General features: G+C 41.1%; 1 protein-coding gene and 1 pseudogene across 1 annotated transcript in view; one reads left to right on the top strand and one right to left on the bottom strand.

Annotated features, from left to right (window-relative positions):
• The window catches only part of PTK2 (protein tyrosine kinase 2), a 385,991-nt gene that overhangs the window by 53,891 nt on the left and 309,438 nt on the right, over nucleotides 1–22,662 (top strand). The window contains exon 2 of the mRNA XM_077809747.1: nucleotides 13,376–13,402. The gene's annotated coding sequence lies outside the window, so the exon portion shown is untranslated. The remainder of the gene's footprint in view (nucleotides 1–13,375; nucleotides 13,403–22,662) is intronic.
• Nucleotides 1,130–1,395, bottom strand: LOC144260267 (small nuclear ribonucleoprotein F pseudogene; annotated as a pseudogene).

Genomic DNA, 22,662 nt, shown 5'->3' on the forward strand with positions numbered 1-22,662 from the left:
TGTACATTCTGTATTGAAGATACATATTATATATGTGATGTTACCTAAAATGCACAAATCTTCCTATATAAATCTTTCTGCAAGTATTTGCCATGGTCTTAAACTGTTTTATGCTAGAGGCAGACAGAAATAATTAATTCACATCTGTCAAATTAAGTTTTTACTGTGTATAAATTGATTAAACACTACAGCAGATTAAGGAAAAAATACTGTCTTAAATAACATTTTAAGACTGATAGTCTTGATGTCAGACCAAAATTTTGTATTTGATCTATGGACATGAGAAACCATTATTTATGTATATTAAATTTCTGATACCACTGTACTAGTGTACGGAAGTCATATATATATTACATTAATATGCAAGATGGACATGTTTGGAATATGCAAGTTGCATATACGTTCTGACCTGCCACTTGGATCCTCTGTTTGATCATAGACTTTCAGAGAATAGTAATTTGGGGACTCCTTCTTTTATATGAAAAGAGAGGAGTACATGTTGAAAGGTGCCAGCAGATATATGACAACACCAATTAGGAGAATAAAGTATTTTCCATGTTAGTATTGCATACTGAAAATTCTTTTTCTGCATCCTCTAATTTCCTCTCCTCTTACTTCCCTTATCTTAGGTTTTAAGTTTGTTGTTTTTTGTCACTGGCTTTACATTACTGGAGTTCCCATCTGCAGCCTCTTTGCCTGCTTTGCTGTCCTATCACAATTTTCCCCTTTCCCACTGTGTCTAGCATCCTCCTTGCCCCCACCTCAATCTTTTCTTTCCAATTTTGCTCCCCTATCACCACGTCTTGTGCAATCATTTCTTGTCCCCCCCCACAGCACCTGTGTCTCCATCAACCATCAACTTTCCCTTAGGAAATAATCCCACATGCTGCAACTTGAAATACAAATAATAAACACATTAAACTGCTCAGTTAAGATGCATGTAATTAATCAAAGCAATCACATGATCTTTTCTTGTAGCCCTCTTACTGTCCACGAATTTCTGTTTTCTTCACTTTGTGACAGAGTGGGGCCAGGTGGCTATAGGAGAGTGTTGTGTTTTGTTTGTTTGTTTGTTTGTTTGTTTTTAAGTTGTGAAAAACTGATCTTTATTTTCCAGAAATATACAAACTTATTCTCTCATTTCTCCATCTTCTTCTTCTACTCCTCTGATGTAGAGGACATTGTTATATCTTACCAAAACTTCCACCAAGGTGTCCTGACAATGCACCATCTATGTATTCTTCTGTGTTTGCAAGCTGCATGTTCATGTAGCTGTCAACAGACACCAGGTAGCCCTTGTACTCCATCCCCCACTTCAGCTTCACCATCACCGGCTTCCCTGTCACCCCGTTCAGGAAGGGCTTGGGGTTCAGGGGCAAGCTCATGGTAACGTGGCCTGGCACAAGCAGCGGTAAAAAGAAAAATTGCTCGCAGGGCCGCACGTGCACCCGCTGGAGCCTAAGAGAAAGGCAGGAAGAGTGTTGGAAGGCAGATATATTAGTCCCAGATTAAGCAGGTCCATTTTCCCTGGGTAAGGTAACAGGGGCAGTTCCAGAACAAGAAGGAACTTGCTGGAAAAAATTCAGGCAGGCAGGCTAATTAGGACACCTGGAGCCAATTAAGAGGCTGCTGGAATCAGTTAGGACAGGCTGGCTAATCAGGGCACCTGAGTTTAAAAAGGACCTCACTTCAGTTTGTGGTGTGCTTTCGAGGAGCTGGGTGCAAGACGCACTAGGAGCTGAGAGTGAGAAGGCATATTGCTGGAGGATTGAGGAGTGTAAGCATTATCAGACACCAGGAGGAAGATCCTGTGGTGAGGATAAAAAAGGTGTAGGGAGGAGGAGGCCATGGAGAAGTAGCCCAGGGAGTTGTAGCTGTTGCACAGGTTCCCCCGAAACCTCCCAACTCCTGATCAGACACAGGAGGAGTTGACCTGGACTGTGGGTTCCACCAGAGGGGAAGATCTCTGGGCTGTTCCCCGACCCACATGGTGGATCAGCATAGACTGCGGGGATTGTTCTCCTTCCTTTTTCCCATACTGGCCAGTGATGAGGTTAGCTGAGTGAACGGCAGGTTTGAGCCACTAGCAGAAGTGGCTAAACTGAGGGCTGCCATGAATCCCTGAGGCAAGCAAATCCGCCAATAAGCGCAGGACCCACCAAGGCAGAGGAGGAACTTTGTCACAACTTATATTACATCTAAATTATCATTCAAGTTCTGCAGGTAGGATCCATGTATTTTGGCTGTAAAATCCCTGTGGTGCAATATACATAACAATATTCTCCTTTTGTTATCTCCCTCATTTTCCTGTTTTCTTCTTTTCTCGGTATATCACCTGTACTAATTAGAACATTCTTAAACAACTTTTTTTTAAAAGGGGGTTTAGTGATGAGACTACATGTGCTATTTAATCGTTCCTTCCTCCACCCTTTCTTTTGGGAATGCTGCAGGTGGTGCCTTTTACCAAGGGCTTAGGTACTTAAAATGCTAGATTGTATTAGAGTCTGACTTACATTTATAAAAGCAAGGGCATTGAAAGTTATGGCTACTGGACTGTCCTTCACTCGTTGTGTCTCTTATAGCTCTTATCATGAGGATCCAGAACTGTAATCTGTTTGCGGTGGGGCGATCTAAGGACTTTGTCAGCTTCCACTGTGTTTTGTGTCCTCGTTTTGTCCTTGTTTTGGTTTTGCGGGTTTAAGTTAGATGCCCATAACACTGCAAGCTCCCTGTTGACTACACTGGGATTTCATGTTCTGAAAATAAATTATAACAGCAGCTATATCTTTCTGTGTATCCATCCAATATTTATCTGTATGTATTCATACTCAGTAAAATCTAATAGAAATCTCTAGTGCATGAGTGTTTACTGCCTACTGATTTCTGTGTAGTGAAGAAGTGTAGGCTCAAAAATTAGCAAAAAATGCTAACAACGTGTAGCACAGGGGTTGGCAACCTTTCAGAAGTGGTGTGCCGAGTCTTCATTTATTCACTTTAAATTAAAGGTTTTGCATGCCAGTAATACATTTTAACTTTTTTTAGAAGGTCTCTCTCTATAAGTCTATATATTATATAACTAAACTATTGTCATATATAAAGTAAACAAGGTTTTCAAAATGTTTAAGAAGCTTCATTTAAAATTAAATTAAAATGCTAATCTTACGTCACCGGCCCACTCAGCCTGCTGGCAGCCTGGGGTTCCGTTCACCTAGGCCGGCAGCAGGCTGAGCAGGGCCTGCGGCCGGGACCCTGGCTGTCAAGGGGCTGGCAGCCAGAACCTCAGACTGGCCGTGGGCTGAGCGGGGCTGGCGGCTGGGACCCTAGACTGGCAGTGGGCTGAGCGGCTCAGCCCGCTGCCGGTCTGCGGTTCCATCCACCGGCTCCCGCCAGCCAGGGTCCTGCCTGCTGGCCCTGCTCAGCCCGCTGCTGGTCTGGGATCCCGGCCCTGCCCACATAGAGTGGGTACCTAACTTTTCCCTGGTTCTAGCCCATTCTCTTCCTCTCTCTCTGCACTGAGCTGAGGGTGGGAGTGCACTGAGCACAGGGCTGGGGGTGAAGGAGCAGGCTGGTGGTTGGGGTGCAGGATCTGGCCAGGAGCTAGAATGAGGGAGGGGGCTCAGGGTTGGGGCAGGATGTTTGGGTGTGGAGTGCTTACCTGGGCAGCTCCAATTCGGTGTGAGGGGTGCAGGTGGGAATGTGTGTGTGTGGGGGGGAAGGGGTGCAGGAGCTTCCGTTTGGTGCTCAGAGTGGGGGGTGGGAATGTGGGGTGTGCAGGAGTCAGGACATGGGGTCTGGGGGGGCTGGGTATGTGGGAGGGTCTGGGGGGGCTGGGTATGTGGGAGGGGCTGGAGTCAGGGCTGGGGTCGTGGGGTGGTTCAGGGGTCAGGACAGGAGGCTGGGGTGTGTGGGGGGTCCAGAGGTCAGGGCAGAGTGCTGGGTGTGTGAGGGGGGCTGCAGGGGTCAGGGCTGGGGGCGTGTGAGGGGGTTCAGAAGTCAGGGCAGAGGTCATGGAGGGGTGTGGGAGGGTGCAGGGGTCAGGACAGAGGGCTGGGGAGGTGTGAGGGGGGAGCAGGAATCGGGGCAGAGGGCTGGGGAGGTGTGAGGGGGGAGCGGGAATCTGGGCAGAGGGCTGGAGGGTGGAGGAGTCAGGGCAGAGGGCTGGGTGTGTGTGAAGGGGGTACAGGGATCAGGGCTGGGGGTGTGGACTAGGGTCGTGGGGATGCTCCTGGCCCCCTGCCCTGAGCGGCTCCCGGCAGAGGGTTGGAGGAGATATGCCCCATCCCCATCCCCACCTCTTCTCCGCCTCCTCCCTGGAGCAGCGAACAACGTGCTGTGGTTCTGCTTCTCCCCCTCCCTTGCAAGGGCTATCAGCTGCTGGGAGGCGGGGAGGGGGAGGGGCAGGACCCCCGTATGCTGGGGGAAGAGGTGGGGGAGGCAGGAGCTTGCCTGCCCTGCAGCAGCAGCCGGCAGGACCAAACTTCTTCACCCTGCCCCCGCGGGGGGTGGAGAAGAGCGGGCAGGAATTTTAATGGCACACTGCTGCCTGCCGGGGTCGCGGTCGCCAGTTCCGCTCAGCCTGCTGCTGGCCTGGGTTCAGCTGCGGGCTGAGCGGGGCCAGTGGGCAGCAGCGTGCCACTAAAAATTGGCTCGCGTGCCACACGTGCCATCGGTTTCCGACCTTTGGTGTAGCACATTACATTTTGCCCACACCAATTCCCACTGAAGTCAAGAGGAATCTTTCTATTCGCTTCTGTGAGAGCTGGATCAGGCCCATAGTATCTTTCATCAAAGGAACTCCAAGTGCTTTACTAACTAAGCCTCTCAAGCCCCTTGTGAGATAGGTAAGTATATGAGCAGAGATGGTAGGAATTAAGTAGTTGAAACTTCCCCCCCCAAAGATTTTTTTGAACCAAAAAATTAATGGAAAGCTTTTAGGGTGTTTTGTTTTGTTTTTTGTTTCTTTTTTTTTTTAATTTTCTGGTTTTTCATCAAAACCAAAATTTTGATTTTTTAAAAAATTTGTTCTTAATTTTGAATTCCCGTCATATCTCACCTCTGTTGCCTTTATTCCTTTTTTGTCACTGAATGCAATAGTATGAATGATGTACGACTTCAGTTTAAAAAAAGAAATCAGCAATCTACACATTTTTTTTTTTTCCCCTGTCTCTGAGGTTGACTGGTACGTTACTCAAGTCATTCTAAATTAAGATCATTCCCGTTAATCCTAGCTAAAAAACTCCAGATTGTCTCATTGATCAGTTTAATAGCTCTTTTATGATTGTCTCAAAAAATCGTACATCTGTGCAGAGGTAGGATACCCAATACATAGCAGTCATGGGAGGTTTCATGTAAGGAACAAAGGCTACATGGCTATCCATTCATCCATCTTCAAGACCCACAAGGCAGAAAGAGTGGTGTGCTACGTATCGGAATACATTTGGATGGGAAAATGGTTTCTTGAGCAGAACCGGGGCTTGTTGACACAGGGACACTCAGGAAAGTTGATCCAAATTAACTAACGGTATGAATTAAAAATGGATCAGTTAAACTTCATTAAATCTCTATGTGAACATTCTTATTCAGAATTCAAGTGGCCTTAACTCAGCATAGTTTAATTCACTGGATTGGGACTGAGGAGATCTAGGTTTGGTTCCACACTTTGCCATGTGCTTCGTATGTGATCCTGAGCAAATCACTTAATCTCTCCGTGCTTCAGTTTCCCATTTGTTAAATAGAAGTAATACATTCCTACCTTTTAGGATTTGTTGAGGATACATCCATTAATGCTTGTGGGGTGCTCAGATACTATGATATTGGGGACCATATACATACCTCAATTTAGCTCACGAAAGCTTATGCTCAAATAAATTGGTTAGTCTCTAAGGTGCCACAAGTACTCCTTTTCTTTTTGCGAATACAGACTAACACAGCTGTTACTCTGATACCTCAATTAGTATCCTCTAAATATGTTTCCTGTACCCATTCTCACCCCCATGAATCACATGGTAGCTTCCTATCAGTTGTCTTTTTCATCTTTCATTGGTAAGAATGCTTCCCTTACAATTTGTCTAGTAGTAATTGTTATACCAATAAAATAAAAACCAGCAGGATCTTATTAAAGAGGAAAAGGCAAAATACCACATTTATTGTGAATACAGAAAGAATCATAGTAAGCAGTTAGTTATAGTTATAACATTCTATTCAATCTCATATTTATTCACACATTCATTCATTCATTCATACACGCACGCACGCACAGAGGTTCTGCAAGGTTGTTATCATAGTTACCAGCCTTAGAGTTGCTCATGCCAAGCCACTGGCCAGGTAGCCTGGACACGAGGAAGGAGCAGGGCCTTGTCAGATGCTCATCTGATGCTCCTGGAAGTTGGTTTGCAGAATCAGACCCCAAAGTTCTCACTTTTTAGAGTCTATTTTTATAGGAATTTCTTCCTATGCCAGTCTATGGGAATTGCTTCATCATGCTGTTGCTGAATCAATCAGCAGATAGCACATTCCTGACCGCTCCGTGCTGCCAGATGTTATCTTGTTCTTTGGTTCTCCCATTCTTGAGGCTGTTGGGTGGATTCCAGTCTGCTCTCCGGAGGTCCTCTGGTTATTTCTACTTGATGCCTTCTTCAGCTGATGGACACTGGATTCTTAGGCTGGCACCTCCCTGATCATTCACTTATTATCCACACCAAGCATCCATCCACATATATCCTCTATCTCTATTTTAATCACAATTGTTAATACAACAAAAGGGCGGGGAGTCTCTGGGTGCTGTTTCTGTTGTTAGAGTATTGCTTTGAGTCTCTCTCTCTCTGTGAATTTCTTTGAGAACAGACTCTGTCTTAGAATGTACTAACGCAATTAGCAGCTTGCAAGTTTCACACATAGAGGGAGAGAAACAGTACCAAAAACCAAGAGACCTCTTAATTAGTAATACCCTGGAATTTAAACTATGGGGAATCAAACTCATTTGTGATTTTAATACAGAACTTCTTTAATATGATCCAACATAATTAGATGAATTACAGTGGATGTGTTCAGGAAGGTTAGAGTGTGAAGAGGTCTATGATTGCTTCTCTCTTATTTTGGGTGGACTTGCCTTTGGGATGAGTCCAGGTGAGACCAAGACCAGGAACTGAACCTAGGTTTCACCTAAATGCAATTCAAGAAAGAATATCATTAGGCTAGAGGCATTCAGTTGCTACCACAAGAGAAGTGAGCTAAATTTCTTGCAGTCTGAGACTTACCCTTATTCTAGAAGGGAGTCACTCTTGCAAACAGTCTAAAGATCCAGGTGCCTGTGTGCTGATTGCATGGGTAGACTTGTTCTCTGCTTACCTCCAGTTATGAATATCACTCACATAATGTTCCTATTTTGGTGTTATAAATATTACCCCTGTAAAGAAATGTGTCTGAAATCACTGGTCCATTTCCAAGATAACATTTGAGAAAGAGGTACAATGAAAAAAGCATAATTTTGTAAAAATATCAAGGGTTATGGATTTTGTCTTCAAGTGTTGTGCATCATAGAAACAGATATCGTGGATGGAAAGAACTGTAGGTCTACTAAGTCCATTGCTTACTTTTTTGGCAGTACATTCTGTATCTCAGCAGGTATAGAAGAGGAAATATTATTGTATCCCCCAAAAGATGTCCATTCTGTTCTTAAATTAATTTATACTGGTCATTTCCAGTGTTTCAGTTGGCAGTTGTCTTTTTGGCTCTGTTTTGTTTCGTATCTCTTTCTTACTCACAACTTGTCTGTCCTTTTATATGTCAGATCAAAACAATGATGTCTGAAAAGTAGGAGAACGTGTCCACTAGAAAGATTGACAGTACTGTAAGGAATGTGGCCGAAGAACCTTATTCCTTTTTGTCCTGTTTAGAAATTGACAGTCTCTCTCATCCTTAACAGTCATTGCTTGGAGCTGATAGTAAAATGTGTTGGAATCTATGTGTGGAATCTGTATGATTCCTTCAAGGTTACATCAGTTAGAACAAGAAGTGCCTGAAATGGAAAAGCAAGACTGGCAATTTTTGACATTTTTCTGAGGCGCTGTTCAGAAGCTTTGGATCAGGTTGTCAGAATATTTAAAAGATGAGTTAAACAGCTATAAAGTTGTTCAGCTACAGATATGTCCGTTATATGACAAAGGAATTATGAGGGAACTTTTCGTAGGGGAGTTGCTAGTTCCTGACCTCCAGTGGGTTAGAGAACCACTACCTGAGCAGGAGAGCAGATAAGGCACTTTTCCCCCTCTATCTTCATCCACTCTTCCAGGTGGCCAAGGAACAGCCTGGGGAGGTAAACTGTTACCTCATTGCTAAGGATTGGATTGGGATCATACTCCCCAGTGCCACACTACAATGGACTGAACTAGTCACTGGCTCTCCAGCAAGCAAAGGTGGGCTGAAAAAAAGGAAGTCTCTCCAGCCCCTTCATGTTGCCAGGGAGTGACTGAACTTCCGTGGCAGGTTCTTTCCCAACCCATCGTTGTGTGTGAGTGAAACTATGCATTAAAAAAAGTCTATTGCAGAGAAGCTAAATGAATTCTTTGCATCAGTCTTCACATTCCCACACCTGAGTCATTCTTTTTAGGTGACAAATCTGAGGAACTGTCCCAGATTGAGGGATCAGAAGAAGTAGTTTTGGAACAAATTGATAAAATAAACAGTAATAAGTCATCAGGACCAGATGGTATTCACCCAAGAGTTTGAGTTCCTTCAGAATATGAAATTGCAGAACGACTAAGTGTGGTATGTAACCTATCACTTAAATCAGCTTCTCTACTAGATGACTGGAGATAGCTAATGTGACACCAATTTTTAAAAAAGGCTCCAGAGGCGATCCTGGCAATTAGAGGCCAGTAAGCCTAACTTCAGTACCAGGCAAATTGGTTGAAACTATAATAAAGAACAGAATTATTAGACACATAGATGAACACGATTTGTTGGGGAAGAGTCAACATGGTTTTTGTAAAAGGAAATCATGTGTCCCAAATCTATTAGAATTCTTTGAGGAGTCAACAGATATGTGGACAAGGGTGATCCAGTGGCTATAGTATACTTGGATTTTCAGAAAGCCCTTGACAAGGTCCTCACCAAAGGCTCTTAAGCAAAATAAGCAGTCATGGCGTAAGAGAGAAGGTCCTCTCATGGATCAGTAATTGGTTAAAAGGAAACAAAGGGTAGGAATTAAATGGTCAGTTCTCAGAATGGAGAGAGGTAAATGCGGGGCGGGGGGGAACACAAGCAACTTCACTCATTGGGATTTTGAAGCTTGGCTAGTTTGCAAAATATTGGCAAATTTGTGTGTAATGAACTCGATGAACTGGAATTACTTGACTGACCACACACCTGCCTTGAGAGGCTTACTCTTCTGTGCACCTTAAAACACCTGTTTTGTTAGATTTCTTTCAGATGATCTTTTTAAAAAAATACACATCATTTGATTTAAGAATAAGAATACAATTTTTTAAGCCAAAATAAGGCTTTGCGGGTGGGGTGGGGGGACACTAACAAGGGATCAAAAATAAGATAGAGGGCAGAAAAATTATTTCACTTTTGAGCTTTGGAGTGGAGTCCCTGCTGTGATGCCATAATTAATAAATTGCATGAAACAAATGAACATTGATCCTAGGTGGTACTGATACAGCAGTGGTGAGCAGATCGTAAATGCATAACAGATTGTGCTTTTTCTTTTTGACATCATAATGCAGCATTTTCACGTTTCATTGATGCTGTCATGAACCCATATTCCCACAATGGTTTATATTTTCTGGAGCTAGACGCATTAGCCTTTAAAAGACCTGCTTGTGTTTACTGAAAACCTTTGAAAAATGTTGCACAAGCAACTTTCTGAGTGCTTTTGGTACCATTTTGAATAGCCAGATCTGAACCTCATGCTGTGTGCTTTACTTTCCCTGAACTGTTAGTTTTAAATCTTAGAAATACATTACATATAAATATTTAATTGTTTTGGAAAAATGTGTTCTCACAGGGAACTGCGGCCTTACGTGGAATTGTCGCACATGTGTAGTGCCTCTTCAATTTATCCATTTGTGAAATTAGTTGGGAGTAGACATGGATCTAACTGCTTGCTATTATTGTTTCAGTAGGTATACATTCAAAGGCCCTGATCTTGCAATGGGCCCCATCTGAGCAAATCCAAGTTTCATCATTGAGGCCTGTGTGAATGCAAGGATCTGCCTGTGTGGAGCCCATTACAGGATTAGGGCCCAAAGTGCTAAAAAAAAGCTCTATTATTTCAAGGGTTGTGCTGTCCTTAAGTAAACACCACTCTGTGTTTTCAAAGTTGCATGTATTTTAGCCATGCAATATTTATATTAAAATGTTAATAGGTATTATATGGCTGAATCCCAAGTTCAGGATTGGAAAATTTAGGATTTAATTTTATCGTAGCATCTGTGTACTTATTATAATGATTGCCAGATATAGACTTCGGGTTTGTCTACATTTTTTTCTTAAAATGTATCTCCTGGACATGATGGGTGAAACTTAATCTCCTTTTAAGAAAAAAACATTGAGGTGTAAACATTTATTCCGTTGTATCAAGAATAGTTTACTGAATTTCAAGAATAATATACTGTTGCTTGTGTCTGTACTGTAATTATAGATTCTTCCAAGTTAAGTACTTTTTTTGTTGAAGTAGAAATTCACTTTAGAGGTTAATTTGCATCATGGCAGGTGAAATATAATAATACACTTATTGTCTCTTAGCTAAATTTTGAAATAAAATTTCAATCTTGAAACTTAATTGGTAATTTTAACTAAGTGGATTGAGCCATTATGGGGGATACACTTATTTCTAGGAGATCTTTCTGATAATGACCTTGCAAAAACAATTTGGGTAAATGGTACAATATAGTATTTTGAATAAATAGACGAACAGTGCGACAGTTTTCCTAAACTTAAATGACTCAACAGGAATCTGAAGCTTCACTAAAACTTGAATTTTTTTTTTTTTAAACCAGTATAAGGATTCATTCCATATACACTGATGTATATTCCATGCAGAAACTATTGCCGGAGGCAACGTGAGGCTTTTCCTTCCTGAAGTTTATGTAGCTCCTTCCTGCTTGTTTTTTGTTTTCTCCTGTTTGAGGGGATATTTTATTACCTCAGCCCAGTGTTGCTTGTAAGCAAATGACTTGGTGAGCATATCTTTATAAATGTACTTTGTTACCTCTCAAAACTTGCTGTTCTTTTTCCAGAATAAAATGTGCAGGGTTTTCCCTAATAGTATTAATGTCCTGTAACTGTTCTCATTTTGCATTTTAAGAGTGTTTTAATTTTGGCATGTTTTGCCACTAAAGCAATAAACATGTCTTCAGAGACAGCTCTGAAGTTCAGTTTTGAAATATGCAGTTAGTTGGTTTTAGAGATCTGTATTTGTTTTAGATGTTTTTCACCAGTATTAAAGTTTTGTCAGTTTTTACCACAGCAGCAGCAATGATTATAATAAGCCTAACTAAACACAATATTAGGATTACTCACTGATATCACTGTATTTACTGGTGCTATGTTGATTAACCTAAGATAGTCTCATTGGTTTGCTGCATATTAGAAAAATATCTGCTCTGGCGCTCTGTCAGTCAGTTCCTGTTCTTGCTACTCTGGAGGAAGTCCAAAGTTCACATGGACTTCATCCATGATAAATTTGCTCACACTTCGTTGATCTTTGCCATCTTCCTTGCTAACTAACTCTGCTTCTCCTCTTTGGTTGAGGTCTGTTCAGTCCCCACCACCAGAGACAGATTAAGCTTTTGTGGGGCCCTGGGCCAGAGCAAATGGGGGCCCCTCCCCTCCCCACCACTTCTGCTTGCAGTCTGCCCTCCACCCTCTTGCCGGGGAAATGGGGTTGGGGTATTGGGGCTTGTCTTGTCCTGCCCCTTCCCACCCAGCACTCCTTCCAGGACGTGGGGGCTTCCCCCGCCTGCCTGGTGCTCCTGCCAGGGAGCGGGGGAAGCCCCCACACCCCAACTCTGCTCCCCAACAGGAGCGCTGGGCGGGGTGGGTCAGGGAGCAGGAGTGCCCAATTGGCCCAGTGGCTAATCCACCACTGCCCATCCACCACCTCTTTCTTACTTTTTGCTCTTTCTCCATAACTGCCCCACAGTGCACTTTCCTACTTCCCAACTAGCAGTGTCTCCTGTTCTCTTCAGATCACCCATTCCCTTGTAAAAAGAAAAGGAGTACTTGTGGCACCTTAGAGACTAACCAATTTATTTGAGCATGAGCTTTCGTGAGCCACAGCTCACTTCATCAGATGCATACCGTGGAAACTGCAGCAGACTTTATATATACACAGAGAATATGAAACAATACCTCCTCCCACCCCACTGTCCTGCTGGTAATAGCTTATCTAAAGTAATCATCAGGTTAGGCCATTTCCAGCACAAATCAGGTTTTCTCACCCTCCACCCCTCCACACACAAATTCACTCTCCTCCTGGTGATAGCCCATCCAAAGTGACAACTCTTTACACAATGTGCATGATAATCAAATTCCCTTGTGCCATCAGTCCCATCTCCTCTCACTCCTGATATCTCTTGCTTCTCCCATCCTTACTTTTTGTGTCCCATTCCCTTCTCTCTGCTTGCTTCTCCTCTCCTCAAAACTCTCTTGATCCTTGAGGCCCCGGTCAGGATCAGGGTTCTGACGAGTTTACAAATTAAGATTACATGTGATATATGAAAGGCTGTGGACAGAAATACAGCAAGATACAGTTTTGCATGCTATAATGGCTTTATGATCTTAGCGGTCTGTAAAGCAACCAGCATACCATTGTTAGTAATAGTAATAGATATACCTTCTTTCTACCTTTGACTAAGGTTCAAGACTCTTCACTGTCTTTGAATATAATTTTATTTCTACTCCCATTTGATCTTTTTTTAGTTGGTTATGTTTAAACAAAATTTTGAATAGCTTGTGTCTAAGCTTTAAAAACAAACCATCAAACAAAACCCTTTTCTTTAAAGATCAAACCTGAAAATTTCATCCCAGATAAGGTGAATGGTTGAGAAAAATGAGTGAGTAAAAACACTAATGGTTCTAATGGCATCAGTAGAGTGCTTTGTGACTAGCACCCTGGTGGAATAATTATACTAGTCACCTAATAGCGTAACATCTTCACTGTAAACTAGTTGGTATAATCTTTGTTCTTCACTCACGTATTTGAAGGATAATCTTGTGAATGAACTGTGGGGAATAAAGGATGGTGATTTTGCTTTGCATGCAGCATGTCTGGCAGCTAGAGGGCTGTTTTAGATAACGTGTGGTTAAGCTAATTTGACTGTTGAATATTAAAGAATTTTATTTATGCTAATAAATCTTCTTCTTTCAGATATTTCAAGACTTTCCTTTCCAACAGGTAAGCGCTATTCTCTCATTTATTTTTTAATGTGACATAGAGTAGCTTTTATAGTTTGCTTTCAATACCATAGTATTCTGATATATAATCAGAGTTTTTTATTTGTATTGTCTTAGAGTCCAGAAGTTCCAGTTGGGATTGGAGTCCAAAGCAGTGCTAGAACACTGAGCAGGACTGAACAAACACAAGGGAGACTTAGGGAGTTCACGGCCTCATAAATGATATTTTGACAAATGAGTAGGGGAATTGAGATGAGTTGTTTACAATTTTTATATATCCATATGTTTTATTTACTCTTTTAAAATGATGCATTAGAACAACATAGAAAAAGACGCAGAGAGAACCGTGGAGAAGTGGACTAGTGGGCAGTCAGGGCTAGCATCACTGGCAAGGTAGAGGGGCAGTGTGAAACAAAACAAGTGGTTAAATAATGGAAGGTTAGACCTGTGAAGAGTCTGCACAGATGAGAATGCCGGAAGTGAGGGGCAGACAAGTTAATTTGTCCTAAATTACAAGGTGAATAAAACTCTTAATCCAGCATCCCCTGTCATCCAGGGGCCTTATAAATTATTCCTATTTTTAAAAACAGTAGTGTGTTCTGTTATGTTCCTAGATTATGGTTGTAACCTGTTTGAAACCTTTACGTCTAAACTTTGGTGTTAATCTTATTAACAATTGTCAGTAAACTTTACAATAAAACTTCATGAATGTGCCTACGATATAATGGCTACTCTATGTGTGCAAAATGAAGCTACGCTCTTTTTGCTCTTGCAGCATTTTAAAAGTCCATACACTGAGCATAATGTGTAACTCTATACAAGCTGTGACTTTCTTTTTGTCAATTAACAACACTGGCATTTCTGATACTAAGGAGGGACTCAAGTCATGAGCTCACACTGAATTTACTGTAAGTTCAGTGGGGTTTCAGATTGGATGTTTCATGTCAGGACCATTGGCATGGATAGGGGACCCACTTTGGCTCTCTTACTGTTTTCTGATATAACACTAAAAGATGGCTGCTGTTCCCTCTAGAATCAAATGCCAGTTTCAGTTTAAAAATTGTGTACTGCAAATTACTCATTTGTACATGATGTTTTAAAATAGCTGTCTTGAGAAAATGCATGTTTTCTTCAAACACAGTGCAACGAACACATGGCATCTTTAATTTAAAAGTAAAGGTTTTTTTAAGGAAGAAGTTCACATATTGGATTTTTAGGATGCTTAAAAACATGCTGACAAGAAGGCAGGTACACAAGGAGATAACAAAATTGAAAAATGAATAAATAAATACCATACAGTTAATTCAAAACATGAAAAAAAGTAACCATTCTAGATAGTGTCATTTTTTCTGCAGCTGTTCTAATATGGACAGATGAAAAAACATCTAGCCTCCTATTTGGGGCTCTGAGGTTTTATGTCCACTGCAATGCATCTATGAGTCATGATGAGCATCTCTAGACAAGACTTCTTTCCGGCTTTACCTAGTGAGTGTTCTTCCATCTTCAAGGGACATTGTCAGGCTGATTTAGGCCTCATAGTTAGATTTTATCTGAAAAGCAATTTTTTGCGGTGTATATGGAAGTTCAAATGGAAAGGGGATTTTTAGCAACTTGAGAAGAGGGATGGATGTATTTGGCAGCATCTAAGCATGGCGGGATTTTATAGATGGATTAAAGACCAGAGCAATTGCGTTTTTTGTCTGTTTATATATTTTCCTCTATCTCCCCTGCCCTCGCACCCATTCCCCTGGTTTGCAGAGCTGTGTGAATTTTATGTTCAGGACTTTTTGGGGACCGGTGGTCAAACCCAATGCATAGTGACAAGATGGACTTGATATTGTGGATGTTCGGGGTAAATTATGCTGTTTTAGAGGCATTGGTAAGGGGTGGGGGGAGGGGTAAAACAAGGCCCGAAGTTACTAGCTGGTGTTATGGTAAAAGGAACATTGAAAATTGTGGGGAGCGGGGGATTCAAACCACACCAAACAAATGTCTGTGGTTGGTGGAAGAAGTCAGAAAAGTACTGTATCCATTTCATAACAAATAAGATGTATGAAATTATATTTCTGATGACTTAACAGCAGTTCTGCTGTATTGCACTGACTGGATGAAAGAGATTTCCGATGGGCTTCCTGAGTAGGATGATGCTCTCATGCTAGTGTGGTGAAAACCAAGAAACAAAAAATTCAGTTAAAATTCTCTATTTCCATAAAATTCAGTGTAAATTGAGCCTCAGAAATACTGCAAAGCTGGAGTCAGGCGACGTTGATCTGAAAATAGATTTCAGTTTTAGGTTTGCAAGGAGGGTGGAATGTACAAAAAACAAACGAACAAATGAAAGGTTTTTAGAAATCTTTTTTAACTTGACAAATGTCCCTTTTTAACAATAGATCACTATGGCCACTGGAAATGCTCTGGCTTCTGCAGCATGTTTCCCTCAGTGCTGCAAATTTGCATCACAATGCATTATCTTCCTGCAGGATCTGAAGACTTCACAGTAGCAACAGGGATATTTCCAGTGGACTTCCTTGTAATGTGTAGTTTAAGATTGGATTAAATATAGATTCTGTGGTTCCTCTTGTAGTCAGTGGCATATAAAGGTCATCCAGAACATTTCCTTTTCACTTTGATTTCACAGTAAAACCTTTTTGTAAGAATGAATGTGCGATGTTGAATGCGTTATTTGATTAGGTATTTTGTTAAACCATCACACAAGGGAGTTATCCTACATTTCTCTAATCTGTATCACTGCTTTGAAGTCTCTGTGCAGCTTACTTTTCTCTTGCTTTTAATTGAGGCCAAGACTATGAGTATTGCAGATTTTGGAGTGCAAATCATTGGAGGCTGGCTTTGAGAGCAACTTGCTAAATTTTTATAATTTCAAAGCCGAATAGAAGACAGCATCCAATGGCTGTATCCATATGTAAAATTGTTTTAGCAAAGGAGTTTGCTCATATCATGCCTAGAGGAATGAAGGACTCGTTTTTGTTGCGCATACACTTCAATTTTGTACTGGAATTCAAAGTTACAACTGAATTAAAAATAATTCCTCCTGGATGAAGAGTGTGGCTTGCCTGCCTCCTCCTGTCCTTAAAACAAACTTTACTTGTTAAAAAAAAAATTAGTTCTTTGCATGTAGTTAACCACTTTTTATACAGCACTTCACACAATAGGACCCTTGATCTTGATATTGTAGTATAAAATGTTGAAATCAAGAAGAAATTTTAAAATAAGTGTGCGTCAGGTGTGCACATGCAATAACTGGACAACTAGAGGGAAGGAAAGGCATGTGAGAAACGTTTAACCTAGTATATTCTGGCCTCAGCCAGAAATACAAGCACTTTTAACAGAATGAGACCTTAAAGATAGCCACCAATGATGAAGGGGAGAGGCGCTCTTACTGGTAGGTAGTATTTCTCTTGGTGCAAAAATGAAAAAAACAACCCATAGAAAATAAATATTTATTCTGTGTGTATGTGGGTGCGCCCTCCTGGCTTTGATGAAATACAACGTAATACGTTTTAAGAGATGCAGCCGTTAGTGTACAGCACATATGTTAGCCAAACAGCATGGTTAGAATTCTTATTATAACCTTTCTTTCAATGATTTTGAAATATTAAACAGAATTTGGAATTAGTTCAGGTTTTCTTGGCTTAATTAGAACCAAAATATCAGAAGTGACACCTTCAGCTCAGCCTGAGGAAGTTTTGCTTCCTGCATTATAAATGCATCCTCAGTCAGTACTCCTGTAAGGTCTACTTCAGCCTTGACAATTACAGGAAATCAGCCAACTGAAGACATACATTAACTTAAAACTACTAGTGCCCTTCCACAAAAAACAGCCCTCCCTGTCTTACCTACAATATGCCATATGCTAGCACTCACTGAGAAGCTGCATAATGTTATTGATGCAACCACATCTTCCCTCCCGTAGCTGCAACTCATTGCCTGATTACCCTAAATGTAGCATAACGAACATGAAGGTTTCTGATTGCTGACCAAAGGTTTCTAGACTAGACACGGGCATGTTCAATGAAATTGAAAGTTGACAAATTCAAAACTGTTAAAAGGAAATACTTTTTCACACAACTCCTAATTAGTCTGTGAAACTCATTGCCAGAGAAAGTTGTTGAGGCCAAGAATTTAGTAAGTTTCAAAAAAAAAAAAAAATTGAACATTTTATGTGGTTATCCAGAGTTGTCATAATTAACTATAATATACATTTTGGAAGTGATATTAAACCTCATGCTTCAGGGCTTAGGCCAGTCTCTAACTCGAGACCAGGATGAGACCTAAGGAATGTGGGGAGGGACGGGCAGATTATCCCACATTTGCCTGCTGCATGGTTCCTATACTTCTCTTTGAAGCAAGTCATATTGGCCCCTGTCAATGACTGGATACTGGCCTAGATGAACCTGTGTCTAAGCCAACATGGCAATTCATATGTTCCTTACTATGGTCATTCTGTAGTTTTTCACTGAAATGTAAAGATTGTTCGTATTTATGAACATATTTACTATTCTTTCGACTCATCGGGATTGGGCCAAAAGAAATCTGATGAGGTTCAATAAGGATAAGTGCAGGGTCCTGCACTTAGGACGGAAGAATCCAATGCACCGCTACAGACTAGGGACCGAATGGCTAGGCAGCAGTTCTGCGGAAAAGGACCTAGGGGTGACAGTGGACGAGAAGCTGGATATGAGTCAGCAATGTGCCCTTGTTGCCAAGAAGGCCAATGGCATTTTGGGATGTATAAGTAGGGGCATAGTGAGCAGATCGAGGGACGTGATCGTTCCCCTCTATTCGACATTGGTGAGGCCTCATCTGGAGTACTGTGTCCAGTTTTGGGCCCCACACTACAAGAAGGATGTGGATAAATTGGAGAGAGTCCAGCGAAGGGCAACAAAAATGATTAGGGGTCTAGAACACATGACTTATGAGGAGAGGCTGAGGGAGCTGGGATTGTTTAGCCTGCAGAAGAGAAGAATGAGGGGGGATTTGATAGCTGCTTTCAACTACCTGAAAGGGGGTTCCAAAGAGGATGGCTCTAGACTGTTCTCAATGGTAGCAGATGACAGAACGAGGAGTAATGGTCTCAAGTTGCAGTGGGGGAGGTTTAGATTGGATATTAGGAAAAACTTTTTCACTAAGAGGGTGGTGAAACACTGGAATGCGTTACCTAGGGAGGTGGTAGAATCTCCTTCCTTAGAGGTTTTTAAGGTCAGGCTTGACAAAGCCCTGGCTGGGATGATTTAACTGGGAATTGGTCCTGCTTCGAGCAGGGGGTTGGACTAGATGACCTTCAGGGGTCCCTTCCAACCCTGATATTCTATGATTCTATGAAATTATCTGGTTTATACTACTTATACTAAGCTCAGTAGTATATTTGGAAATCTGTATCCTAGCTAACCACTCTGTTTAAAGTGCTACAGTCAAAATGAAATGTAGCCAAATGTAAAAGGAAAAAAACACCGAGACATTTCAAGTATTCCCCGTGCCCCTTGGTCCTTCCGTCACTTCTGGTTTTCCAGTCACATTTTCCTATATAAACATTTACATTCTCTCTTTTGTTGCTGTATCTAAGGTCCCTCTATGCAGTGTGGTAACTGGCAGCCCAGGGAAGATGATTTCACACACGGTAAAATTTTCAAAAGTGCTTGGAGTCCTAAATTACTTAAGTGCCTTTCAAAATTTTACCAAAAGTACTGGCCAGTGCACATAGTAAACTGTTGCTCGTAAAAACAGCAAACAGAACATTTTTCCATTTTTTAAACTATTGTTTTAATTGTAATTCTAAAGTTCTACAACCTTCATTCCATGAGCTTTTCTCATATTTTTGAGTAACAGTGATTAGTGGCTATAAATGGGAGAGGACCGGATTAAAGATTTCCCAGCATGAGTAAGATTAAAGTTACAGGATTGGAGTGACAGTCTGTGTACCTTTCACCCTTCAAAAGTTTCCAGAGGATTTTCCCTGTAATGTGAATTTGTTTTTATAGTTTCATTTCTTTTCATTAGCTGATAGTAATGACAGAGTCTAGAGACAGAAGAGGCCCAGTATGTCATGCCATCTCTTCTTCTGTCAGTACAAGATTATTGCCATTACTTTTGTCTGTCTAATTCTAAAAGTGTCAGGTAATGGAGATTCCACCAATTCCAGTGGAAAGTTCCTTAGGCTGGTAGATTTTGCCATGAGAAAGCTTTCCTTGATGTTTGTGCTAGATTTTCCCATTCTAAACTTCATCCCATTACTCCTAGCAGTACCCCTTTATCATGCTAAATTTCTCTCCTACCTTAGTATTTTTACACACCTCAAATATTTGTAGGATGTTTTCTAGCCTTTCTAACTCAGTGCTGATGGTTGGTTGAATTATAATAGTGCCTAGAGGCTCCAACTGAGTTCTTGGCTCTGTTGTGAGAAGTGCAATACAAACAGAGAAAGGGACAATCTGTGCCCCGAAGACTTTGCAATCTAGATAAACAAGACAGATAAAAAGATAGGAGGCACAAAGAGAGATTGCGGGTATGTCCTCACTGAAATAAAACTCCCCCAGCTACCCTGTTTCAGCTGACTTGGGCTTCCAGAGCTCAGACATTCAGGCTCAGGCTCTGGGACTCTGCAAATGAGGTACCAGGTAGGTTAAATGTAATTATCCAAGTTGAAATTTGTGCTAGGACACAGTCATTTACAACCTTGTGTTTGCAAAAAGTTTCATGGGATTTTCAATAAGTAGTACATAGTTAAGTCCATAGTGTTTTTTGTCTCATCCTTGGCACCATGCTGGGGGCATTTAGTCTCATGCTGATGTTTAGAGGCAAGTGTGCCAGTTATAATACTACTGTGTAAATACTACCAAGGGTTGACCCTGCTTAGTTTGAGATCTGATGAGATCATAACTCAATATGTTTTAGCTTAGAAGACGTAATATTAAATACACTGGTGGTTTGAAACAAACAAGTGAGAGAAAAGCTTTCCTGCTGATGTAACCAGTTTTCTTTCTATGTTATGAAATGTGGCAGCAGTAAAAATACTCAAATTTATTCTACCAAGTACTGCACTGCATTTACCCTGCTGCTTGTTTTCAGTTAAGAGGTTGACTGGACAGAAGTGCATCACATGGGTGGGTGTGGGATGAAGCTATGAAGAAGCATGTGTGTGAACAGAGCTTACAAATTTGGTTATAAGTGTTTGGCGGTAGGATCCCATGTTTGTACAGTGCCTAGCATAATGTGGCCTCTGATTTTGATTGAGGGCTTTTAGGCATTATCACAGTACAGTGGAACCCTGTTTATCTGATCTAATAGGGACTGGGACCAGATGGGATAATAAAAAATTCAGATAATCAGGAGAATGGGTGGGGCTGAGGTTGTGGGTTAATATGGAGAGACAGCTAATGGAGGCTTGGATAAACAGGGTTCTACTGTACTGCTAATAGTAATTGTGCATATATAATAAGATACATTGTATTGTGGTGTAATGGTTTTATCAACGTATGTTTACTCCAGGGCAGAGAGTGATGAATTCCCAAATAAGTGCTATTAAAATTAGTACCTATATTATAGCAACAGTCAAATAAAGGGGCCAACTGCATAGTTGTTGTTTTGTGCTGTAATAAGATAACTTATTTTTCTAATGCAGATATGTACTCTGAATATGCCACATTTTGAAGAAGAATTGTTTTAGAAATATGTTAGTTTAAAAAAAAATTGGGATTATTTCTTATCTCCTCTAAAAACACATGCCCTAGTTACTGGAATCTGTCTGTGTATCTCTGACACCTTGTAGTGGACTCTCCATTACAGGATTAAAACATGCTGATAGAACCAATGTGGGGAGAAGCTTACACAATTGCTGTCTATTCTATACCTGCAGTATATGTAAACATTGAACTGCGGTTTCTAGGACTATCAACACACACTAACTTATGCAAAGGACAGTGGTTAACAAATTGGGTATGTTCCCTAGAACACTTGAGAAATCCTGGAACCCCTCTGGCATAAGTCCATAAGAGATATCTGGCTGCAAATGATTGTAGCAAAGGATTTGGTGGCAGAAACTATGAAAGAAAGGAAGGATGGGGGTGGGAAGAAAGAAAAGTGAAAGGAGGACTTTTGAAATCACATTGGATCTCGTATAGTTACATAAAATGTTAGTTTGTAGAGAGTTTTGTGGTTCTCAGGGCTTGAATCAGGAGTGGCTCGGAATTTCCTACCAAAATATAAGCTACAATTGATGGGCTACCATCAACCAAAAGAAAAAAAAATCACCTGCATGTCTGTTTTTTTTTTTTCTTCAAACTTACTGTTGCACATAAGATGACTATAACTGAAAGATTGAATGAGAAAAAATACGTATTTCTTTGGGTAGTGTTCGTGTACGTGATGCGTTTGGCAGTCCTTTCTGTATAGATAGTTTCGCTGCTTTACTGGCATAGCAAGCCAGTTTCCTTTTTAATTCATACAGATTTTTCACAGAGCTGCAGGAAAAAGAGAGTCAATTAAAAAAAGTGATTGTAAAATCATAAATGTTGGCATGGGAAGTTGAAGATGCATGTAGTACCTGCAACTACTAATTTTTTTAAGTGCATCGGTTGTCCCATTGACAGTGGCCCTTTAAGTCCAAGTGTTAAAAATATATTAAAGCACTGAATACATTGTTTAAAGGCAAGTCTCTTTGTTTATGACCCACGTTCAGTTTGCTTCAGTCCTTGCCACTGTTTTTGGGGCGTAAAGGTTTACGGAATTTGAAATGCTTTAGACAGTTATTTTGCAAGGCCTGAAACTGGTGCTCTTGAAGATTTCATAAGGGAGAGTCAAATGCATTCTATACCATCTGTTAACGATACTGCTTGCTGAACAGATTTTTTTCCTCGGGACCTGACTCCTGAGGACTGGCCACAACATCTGTATAATGCCATAAGGTGCCTACTCTTCCCCCCCCAGTGAACTCGTTTGGGAACCATGCTTAATAGAGATGTGAGGAATAGTGACCCTCCCTTTGTTCCTGTTTCCTGCTCTTCTCATCCAAGATCTTCAACTGAGGTTGACCTTGGAAGCAAAGATTACTATCAGGTAATCATTTAGTGTTTTCTATATACAACATTTAAACCTGCTCTCAGGGGTCCATGTTGTAAGCCATTCTGGAGGTACTGTACTTCTGGCATAAAAATCTAGATACCATATAGCTCAAAGGAGAAGCAGAATAATTTCTTGTACCCTGATTCAGCTTTGTTGGGAGCTGTTACATCCTGGTACAAAGAA

The sequence above is a fragment of the Eretmochelys imbricata genome, chromosome 2 (genome assembly GCF_965152235.1).
Source record: "Eretmochelys imbricata isolate rEreImb1 chromosome 2, rEreImb1.hap1, whole genome shotgun sequence".
NCBI lineage: Eukaryota > Metazoa > Chordata > Testudines > Cheloniidae > Eretmochelys > Eretmochelys imbricata.